Source organism: Ixodes scapularis, unplaced genomic scaffold (genome assembly GCF_016920785.2).
Source record: "Ixodes scapularis isolate PalLabHiFi unplaced genomic scaffold, ASM1692078v2 ptg001087l_1___fragment_2___debris__unscaffolded, whole genome shotgun sequence".
Taxonomy (NCBI): domain Eukaryota; kingdom Metazoa; phylum Arthropoda; class Arachnida; order Ixodida; family Ixodidae; genus Ixodes; species Ixodes scapularis.
In genome coordinates this window covers 114501-124999 of record NW_024610098.1, presented here as the reverse complement: position 1 = coordinate 124999, position 10499 = coordinate 114501, and the positions used below count along the sequence as shown (strand labels likewise).

Sequence of the window (10499 nt, the reverse complement as noted above, 5' to 3'; positions counted from 1 at the left end):
TCCTTTCTCTATATTGAAGTCATTTAAGTTAAGTACAACCTAATTTTTAGGTGTAAGGAGTAATAGAGTTATTATGTATTTATAATTTTACTGATTTTTTTATCGTGTAATTGTAATTGTTTTTGATTTGTTTTGTTTTTCTCTTATCTAGTTCAGAGACTTTAGGCGAATCGAACACACCTAATGTTTCTTGGCGCTATAGACACTATGTGAGATGATGGGCCATGACATTTGAAGAATCTACGCCTCTTAAATTTCTCAAAATGTTTGACCTACCTATCAGGGTACACAACCCCAATTAGTGAAACACTTCGGGAGTGCCTGAACGCTGAATGAACCTTTTCCAGAGACCCTCTGAGCATGCAGCCACTCTCGCTTCCAGTTCGTTGCCGCCATTAACGAAAGTCATCTACGCCATGGTATAAGTGGCACCTAAGCAGCCAACTTTAGTTAGAGTCGTGTTGCGATCGTATTTATCGTGTTTATCTCTAGTGTGCCGGTGCTGCGCGGCTGACTTATATCTGTCTATATTGCCCAGCATCATCGGCATCCCGGCGAATCATCAGCAGAGTGATAGCTTTTCTTGTTCAACGGCCTTCGAGGATCGTTGTGTATTGATACCCTTTATTTGCTCCTAAATATGTTGTTCAAATCAAACGAGAAAAAAGAACGTTGCACGTTTCATGTTCGCTTCCTATGGACTAAGTTTAAAGTCAGTCACCGAAAGAAATTTATCGCGACTGTTCATCGGGTGAATTTTGCGGTTCGACCTGGATAGCCGACGAACAGTGCTGAAGATATAACGGTGTGGGTAAGCAAGCAATATTTCCCTTAGCTTTTAAGAAATCTACGAAGGAGGGAGCGCATCTTCGGAGACTTTCTCGGCACTCAAAACTTCGTCGTTTTTTTTTTTTTTTTTTTTTTTTTTTTTTTTTTTTAAGGGGGGGGGGGGGGTGATAAGACGTCGGGGAAAACGTTTTGAGAAAATACTGTTGAAATCAGAAATGTCTACTAAGTAAATGCCTCACATAATCGTATTATACAAGATGGTAAAAATGGCTGTAAATTTATTTGATATCTAATTATAAAAGCGCGCCGTTATAACTTATGAGCAAATGCGTGGCTTGAGTAATGCCGAAGAGGAAAGAACACGACGTGGTGGCTAGGGATAAAAAAGGTACCGATAATTAAACAAAAACTGATGATTTACGAATTATGTTACAAATATTTATTATAACGTTTTATTAGAAGCAGTAAAGCGCGAAACACATGTACGACGAAACCGTCCGATCTGACGCCCGATCAGGCAATAGGGAGTTTTCGTAGACCGCGCTGCCCCCTCCGCTAAGCGTTCCGCAACGAAGAAGTTGCTACTGCGCCTGCGCGCCGATAGCCTTGACTGTGGAGTTCCCGCTATCGTAGCGGGTTGCGGAGGGCCTTGCGGGACGGCGAAAACGATCTACGAAAACTCCCTATTATGACGGTCGGAGGCGAGAGTTTTTTACGCTCTCCGGTGCTACGAAAACCCTCGCCCCCGAAGGTCATTGCGGCAGTTCGCACGTCGGATCGGACGGTTTCGTCGTACATGTACAAAGACAGGGGAGGAAGAGGAGGGGGATTGCGCCGATGACCTAGAGCAGGGGTTTCGAACACGCGACGCGGCCCGCGGGTCGCCTGCGTCCCGCGACTCGCTGGGACGCGGCCCGCAGGCAACCGGTGCGAGTCCGGCTACGAGTCCCGGTTCCTCTGTCTCGAGCGCTAGAAATGGCATGTGCCATCGTGATCTCATCTCGTCAATCCACTTTCGCTTAAAACATAGCTTCGCTCTTTTAGCGTACTCACGTAGATTTTACTTCTCTGTGTTCATTTACGCTTTGTTTCGCTTTATGTTTTGCGTCCCAGCTTTTTATAATCAACAATTCTGCTGCTAGGTTGCAAGCGCGAGCTATTCGTTGCAGAATTAATCTCGGCTACGCGGACTCCCGATCAGCAGGAGCAACTGCCGAAGATAAAGCTCCGAGCCCAAGATTCTCGCCTTGAAACAAATATCGCCATTAAGAGACAGGTATAGGTGTCGTAACAGAAATCGGCAGGAAAGCAAGAACTGCCACTTTGGCTGATTGCTTTTAGAGGCACGTTGAGCTTGTTTAATTCCTGAGTGAATTGAGCAAACGGGAGCGACAGTGTAGTACTTGCTCTCTTGTTCTATCGAAAAACCAGCACGTTGGCGGGGCGGTGTCATTTTAATTATTGTTATCACATCAGATCAGGGCCCGAAATAGTCCTATAAACAAATCAAATCGACAAATTTCACTAGCAAAACTGAGTTTTAAAAAAAGCCTAGAGCACGAGGTCTCTTCTCTTTAAAATGAATTGAAACACTGCCGTCCCCCTTCCCCGATCTTCTTCACCTAACGCTGGCCCTCGGCCTTTCCAGTATGGGCTATCTGGCCAACACGCTCAAATGAGTTTGAGACCAGTGACCTAGAGGTCAGGGCGCTCTCGGAAGAGACGCTGAGGCAAGGTGGGGGATTATTTACGGTATAATTGTTTGCTTGTTGATGGCATTTTTCTTCTTTTTTTTTTTTTTTTTTTGTTCTTTGCTTTTTGTTTGTGTGCATGTGTGTGTGCGTGGGGGGGTGCCTTTCGTTTGTAGTTTTCATGAAAACCGCTAGACGGCGCTCGTTATTGCAAAAAGACAGCTAAAGGAGCTGATAGGAAAATATCAGAAGCAGGCATGCAGACTAAATCGGCCTTGAAAAGGAACAGATCGTTTAAGAAGGACATTACTAAAGAGCCCATCTTCGATAATTATAGGAGGAGCGCCTTGTTGTTCGAGGCGAGTACGGGAGTGTTGCGAACTAAGACATATATAGCTAGGTATCCGGAAGTAGATACGGTGTGTGCAGCTTGTGGCAACGAGGAGGAGACGTCTGAGCACTTGATACTTTACTGTAAGGGGGTTCACCCTCTAGTAGCTGAGGAGGCGACTAGTTTCGCAAACGCACTAGGATCTAAGGATAGTAAAAAAAAAAAAAAAGACATGGGGAAGGACGAGATAACCAAGAAGAGATGATCTGATTGGTAGCAAAGGTCGAGGGAAGGATGAATATTTTCTTATTCCCTTCCGGCGACCCATAGGGCGGAAGGTCTGGGCGCCCGGTTGCATAAAGGCGCCTCCGTGGAACGTATCGTATCTAGCTTTTAAGAATGAATATCTAGATGTCTAAATCTATGTTAAATAAATTATAAGAAAAAAACTACTGGCTAGGTGGCGCAGATCGCCATCCGATTCAAAGGGTTCAGCCGCATTTATTCAAATATCCATCCAGGGCCATTACTGACTATAAATAGCATCCAAAATAAAACCTACGGCAGTAAAAAATCAATGTAAAACGTGAAAAGCTCTTTACTATTCAAATTTATGATTTCCCTTAAAAACATTGGACTAATGACAGAGTCAAAAAGTATACTGGTCCTCTCCTTCTCAAGGAAAACATTCGCTTTCCCCTTATCCATCGTCCATTCATTCATTCATTCTTCATTTCAGCTGAATGTCTTGTCAACAGAGTGCCCTAGAACATATTGTGCTGAACCATAAGTTGTCATCTAACAAGTGGTCTTGCAACCAGCTTTCTTTTTGAGAGTTGTTCTACTAGAAGTTGTTCGGGGCAAGCTATCTATCGCAAAAATATTGGCCAACAGCCCGTACTCGTTCTTCTCACGTATACATCCTGAAAAAGATCAAAGATGTTCAGCAAGATGAGAGGGCAGACTTGAAACGTGTTTCTAAGAAGCAACTCTGCTTAATTCCAAAACTTTCTGATGATTGATGATTCCGTATGGACGAGTACTAATGAACGGCTGTCGTGGAATCTTTCTTCGTACATGTAACAAAACTAGAACCTCAGCTTCAACGAGCTACATCAATATCACCTAGAAGGCAAGGCGTGCGGCCTTTCACCTCCAAACGTTACTTTTAGTGCAAATCCGAATCACCCCAAGCTGCAAACACGCCGAAACTTGGCGAGAGCCGCCGCAAATCGGAAGACACGTCCAATCGTGGCGTCTCCGCGCAGTAGTGTCGAGGAGCTTCTCCCAACCAACGTGGCACTACATGCTCTGCGAGCTAGCCCGCACTCCTGGCTTCGAGACGCGCATTTCTATATTTCGTACACCCTTAAGCTGAGACTAGAAGCTCCGCAATCAGCGCTAACTCACTGGCTTCCGCAGTGCTTTGATTGCGCGTGCCTGTGCGTTCACAGTTGTGTAAGCAAGGCTTAAGGGTACATGCGACGCCCCGACGGACACTTCCGCCACTTTGTGGTAACGCTCCTCAAGTATTTTCCGCTTGTGGAGGGTTGGGGATCCACTAACAACGACGTCATGTGCAAATCTTGTCTTCTTGGTGATGTTGGTTACATTGACTCCGCGGTTTAGAACTGGCGCACCCATGGTCTAGTCACGTGACAGACTATGTGAACGGCCGCAGCGTACGTGTCTTTTGCATCAGACGGCATCTGCAGTACCTGCCCCACATCGCGGTCTGCTAGCGTGTCGTTCAGAAACACAGCTGAAGTTTGCCAGCAAAACGTTATCAGGGTAGACACTACATGTTCACGAACCCGCGTCAAGCACTCGGCGCACGCTTATCCCGCAAAGCGCATCGTGCTACTGACGCCAGTTTGAAACTCTTCACAAAAAATTAAAAAAAAATGGTTTTGTCTTTGACGATTTATCGTAAGAGATATCGCCCATCACCCCATCACATTTAATTGACTTTGTACATGTCAAACTTTGTTCGTCACTTTCGTAAAAATGTAGGCGCAATTACCTCGTAACATTTAAATTATGGACCTTCAAGACGAAACTACTAGTCACTGGGAGAAATAAACAGTAATAAAATAATGACAAAAGGTAAGATTGAAAACGTAGGTATCGACGATGAGTTTGTTGCTATCCTGTGTCTCCCAGCAAAATAATCATGACGCCAACCAACATCTTGACAACACGCTGTGGATCACACGGCGTTCAAGATGTTTGGAGTTCAAAACCTCGCCTGTATGTCCTATATTATTTTTATCATTATGGCACTTATCTTGTAAATAGTAGGTGAAGAACCTACGCTTGCCAGCGCCGTCCAAATTGGGATTTTTTTAGATTAAAAAAAGTCTAATGTGAAACGTTATATTATCTCCAAACTTCATTCACGAATTGACTTGCCAATGTTCACTACCTTAAACTACATATCTAAGGTGGACTCAAAAAGGGTCAAGCTCGAACTCATTGCATATATTCTCACGCTCATTATAACGCACGTTTTCAGGAGCTGTGCTCTGCCAAAAAGATGTCAATCAGGACAACCCTGGCACTGAAAACGAGCTGACGGACTGCAGCTCTTTGGGACTCAATGGCCGCCTGGCCATCGTTACCGGGAGCGCGAGTGGAATCGGCAGGAGCGTCAGTATGGTACTCGCTAGGGAGGGAGCCACCATCGTTGTGGCAGACAGGAACACAGCGGGCTCCGATAAAACCATACAGATGCTGCAAGGTCTGTCGGATTACTATTAGCACATGGACCAAAAGCACGCATTGCAAAAGCCAGAAACTATGATGGGTTCAATTCCTGTCGCAGGCCGTCTCGAGCTGGATGAGCATCGTACCGGCGTTAGGTTCCGTAATCCACACTGCGTTATGCACGTCAAAGATCTCAGGATGGCAGTCACATTGCTAGGTCTAAAATGCCCATTTACAGCGCAGACTACATTAAATTAAAATGTTTTTGTTGTTTTCATTTTTTTTTTCACTTTACAAAGCTCATTGGCACTAGAGGACCGAAGTACACTTGCACGCGACGCCATTGACCGACAAACCTCTCTGTTGCGGTGTAATTTCAAGAACCAAAGCGAACGTTTTCTTTCAATCTCTCCTTCGCAAAACTCGATGCTGTATTATGGAGGTCGCAGTTTCTCCCAGCGACGATATTGGAATGCTGCTCGTAGACTGGACCCAAGCATTGCGTGAGCATTTGATTTTGGCTAGCGATAATCAATAGCACGACAAGCATTCGGATACTTGTGCCCAATCGCTTCAATGACGGCCCATCAAGCAGAAGCCAGGGATTATGATGGGTTTAATTCGCGTCACAGTCTGTATCGATCTTGATGAGCATCGTACCGGCATGTGGTCCCTTAATATTATCTTATTCCCGGACATAACACGCAGGTCTGCGTTATGACTCTAGCGTCATCTGTTGGATTTGGACGCCGCTAACCGATGATTCCTTTTTAGCTTAAACCTTCTGCTTCTTAGGAGCCCAAATATCTTTTTCGCTGTGTATTGCTGAAGTTGTTCGTTGATGTAATAATGCAGAATAGCACTCTTACCTAAGCTTACTCAGATTTTTTATCATTCGTTGCGAGTCGTGGCCTAGCACAGTGGAAGCTCGAAAAGTTGGCCGAGTCGGCCAGCTGCCAAACGCCTGCGCCGGGAACAAAGTGCGCCTGCTCGAAGCGCCTCGTGTCAACGACACGTTTATGAGTAAGGATCCGTGCTTTCAGATAAATTCGATAAAATGAGGAAAACATTCGCCTGTAAAATGTGCGTCAATTCGGATTTTTAGACGCCAGGAAGTGGGGAAAATTACGGAATTATACAAATATGCTTGGTCAGAGCAGAGGGTCAGTGGTACAGTGAAGAGGCCTCTGAGGTTTCCTTTAAAATCTCGGGTTTTTGTCCGAAGGGGGCTCACGGTTTATATCGTGAAGTTTTGTTCAGGACAAAGGGGTATTGTATTTTTGGGTCACTGTTCTAATTTTCAGTTCGGACTACTTAACGAAAGAGGGGGATGTGTTTTAAAAACAATGAAAGCTATGACCACAGTATGGAGGGGGTTAGCTAAGGGTTCTGTCTCACCACTCTAGCCCGCGCAGCGGCAGAGTGGAGCGTTGGAATGGGATGGGAGGAAAACGAGCTTTCCAGACACTACGTCCTGGATTTCAGTTATTTTAACAAAAACGACGTAAATAAGGCAACACTTGTTTGCAATTCTTGTTGTGGGAAAGTTAGTATTACCAATCAGGGCCACGAATGCCCAATTCAACTGAAAAAATATCATTTATCATTCATCAAATATCATTCCCTGTGGTCATAGCTTTGTAAATCAGCACGGTTTCCGGCGGTATCATTCTTGTGAAACCCAGCTTTTTGAATTTGTCACAGACCTCCATCAAAACCTTCACTCTAAAACTGAAACCCATGCAATTTTTATCGACTTTCAAAAAGCATTTGACAAGGTACCACATCAACGACTTCTTCTTAAATTACGCGCTTTGCAAATAGAACCATCTGTTATACAGTGGATATCGAACTTTCTCGTCGACCGCTCGCAAAGTGTATGCTATGAATGCGAATCTTCATGTCAAGGGAAAGTAAGGTCAGGAGTACCACAGGGAACCGTGCTGGGCCCATTACTTTTCCGTTTATACATAAACGACTTGTCCAAAACTATCCAGTCTACCATCCGTTTGTATGCCGATGATTTTGTGATTTATAGAAAAATATCTAGCGTTCACGATTGTATTGAACTTCAGAACGACTTAATTAAAATTGAAACATGGTGTCTAAAGTGGCAAATGAACATAAATATTTCAAAAACAAAATTTCTAAATTTTAGTACTAAGCGAAGTCCAGCTGACTTTAACTACACTCTCTTCGATGGAGTTCTTGAACATGTGCATACATATAAATATCTTGGGGTTTATTTCACATCAAACATATCTTGGGAAGCCCACATCAATCATATAAGTGCAAAAGCAAATCAAAGCCTTGGTTTTCTAAGACGAAATCTTCACATGGCGAACTGGGAAACAAAGCTTGTAGCATATACTACCCTGATTAGATCTCAACTCGAATACGCTTCGATAATATGGAATCCACATCAACTTTTTTTGACACAAAAACTCGAATTAGTGCAAAACAGAGCCACACGCTTCATCCTTAAAAACTACACGCGTACAAGCATCAGCTCACTAAAGGAAAAACTTGGGCTACCACCTCTTGCAGACAGAAGGAAAATCTCAAGACTTGCATCATTACATACTTTGTATTACCACTGCCCATCGAAGAGAGAACTGTATTGCCGGGCTGCACCGCATATTTCCGCGCGTACTGACAATTCGCAAAAACTCCATTTGGTCACTCCACGAACAAACCTCTTTAAATTTTCACCATTACAGTTGGCTTCATACGAATGGAACTCTCTTCCTGATAATATTGTAATCATCCAAGAATCCTCTGCTTTCAGAGATTCTCTTAATACTTACTTATACGCATAGCAACCGTAGCACCTGTTTTCTTGTTCTATTTCTTTTATGTTTGTGTTTTGAATAATGTTGTACTTGCCCCCCCCTTATGTAAAGCCCTACGGGCGCTTTAAGGGTATAATAAATGAAATGAAATGAAATGAAATTTGATAGAGGTGAGTTTTTATGAATATAAGGCAGGTTTGTTTCACGATATATTTGTTTTTATACTAAATTTAAACTATTGCACACAAAACAAAACTAAAGTTTGAATTTAACAAAATTGAGAATTTATTATAAATAAACTTCGATAAACGCGTATCGTTTTTTACACAAAATAGCCTCCGAAAAACACCCTCCGAAATTCACGTAACTCTAAAAATTTCGCACAAAATGAAACTAAATTTTGATTTAAGCATTTTAAAAATTATTATAAATAAACATTGATTAACGCGGATTTTTTTTTCTAGAAAATATTAATTTTGAAGTACACCTTTCGAATGTTACGAGAAACTCCGAAAGACGAAACCTTCGTTATGAGCCCGTCAAATTTTTCAGTACACACCAGCCTCAGCAGCATAAATCAACATCTATAATAAGCGCACATTCCAGTGGTCCCCGCATAAATATGCGCTTAAAACAGGTGTTGACTTTAATTAGTTCCGGTAACAAGCGGCTTTTTAGCCAACACAAGATTGGGACCGTGCATTCTGATAATGATGATGGTTATGTGTCATTCTTATGTCGTCCTTTTCATAGCCTCCTACAAGGGTGAACACCGAACCATATACGTTGACATTTCAAACTCGACCGCTGTCAACAACCTCTTCAAAGAGATCGAGTCGTCGTTTCCGGGCAGAAAAATAAGCGTTGTGGTGAACTGTGCAGGCATTTAGGAAGGCTAGCGCCGATTGACCAAACGAACGACGGTGAATTTGACGATGTGATCACAAACCTGAAGGTGAGTCCAAGCAAACCGATAAAACATGTGCTGCACATAGCTTTATATAGGTCTTTCGTGTTTCTCTTGTGCTATAGCTAAGAAAAAGTTACCAGGCAGAAGATTTTCTGGACGTCTTAGAGTATCAAGCATCGCAAAAGAAGACGTACCGACACAGAGCAAGATCCAGGAGGCGTTCAGTTGTGTTACAGTCTTCATTATTTTCACGCCTCGAGAGGCGCCGGGTGTTAAAGTTTTACGCATTGATGGTCCTTGTTTTGTTCACGCAACTACTTTATATGAATGTTAGAGTGTCAGCCAACCGTTATGCACCCCGTACCGCAAACTGCGGTCTCATTTCCTGACAAAGAATATTGCCCTACAGAACATCGGTGGGAACTTCCAATGTCCCACGGATTTTCATGGGGATGCCGACGGGACCGCGTCCTTCTTCTGCGTACCCGTTTCTGCTAAGTGGGCACTCATTTGACTTTCTTTCCTCGCAGGGAACGTTCCTGATAAACAGAGCGTCGGTGAGACACATGCTGGCCAACAGTGTCACGGAGGGCGCCATCGTCAACATCGCGAGCATCCTCTCCAAAACTGGAGCTCCGCTACTTTCTTCCTATTCAGCATCCAAGGGCGGCGTGGTGTCCCTCACCAAGGCAGTAGCACTCGAAGTGGCCAACATGGGCATTCGTGTCAACACCATTCTGCCGGGTCCCACCGACACACCATTCTACGACAGCTTTCCTGCAGGATTCGTGACCGGAGCTGCCCAGTCAGCGGCACTGAAGCGCATGGCGAGGCCCGAAGAAATATCCGAGACGATAGTGTTCATGTGCAGTCCCAAGAGCAGCTTCATGACCGGTGCGGCCATCGATGTGACGGGAGAAACAATGGTGTGATCTTTCCCTCATAAATAAAGGATCCCTACGGGTCATGAACGTGAACATGAGCTTATCTATATACCTATAATTCGTTTCAGCTTTAGTTCAGACGCAGCTGACACTGCTAGCTATTGTAATTAATCAAGTATCATCAAAAGCGTAAATCGCTAGGGGTCTCTTTGTTCATGATTAGTAATAGACGAACTGAAACATAACGAACAGCAGAATGGTGTCTCTTTTTACGCTGTTTGGCATCTTGGTGGTTAAAATCAATGTTGTATGTTAACTAAACTTTTATCTGAAATCACTTGAAGCGGTTTTCTGTCCTCCAGAAAAGTTACCAGAAACGTGCGTCAGAAAGCCAAA

The 10499-nt window shown here is 43.8% G+C and overlaps 1 pseudogene; it reads left to right on the top strand.

Moving 5' to 3' along the window:
- Nucleotides 1-4907: 4907 nt before the first annotated feature.
- LOC120837013 lies at nucleotides 4908-10151 on the top strand (annotated as a pseudogene).
- The last annotated feature ends 348 nt before the right edge of the window (nucleotides 10152-10499 follow it).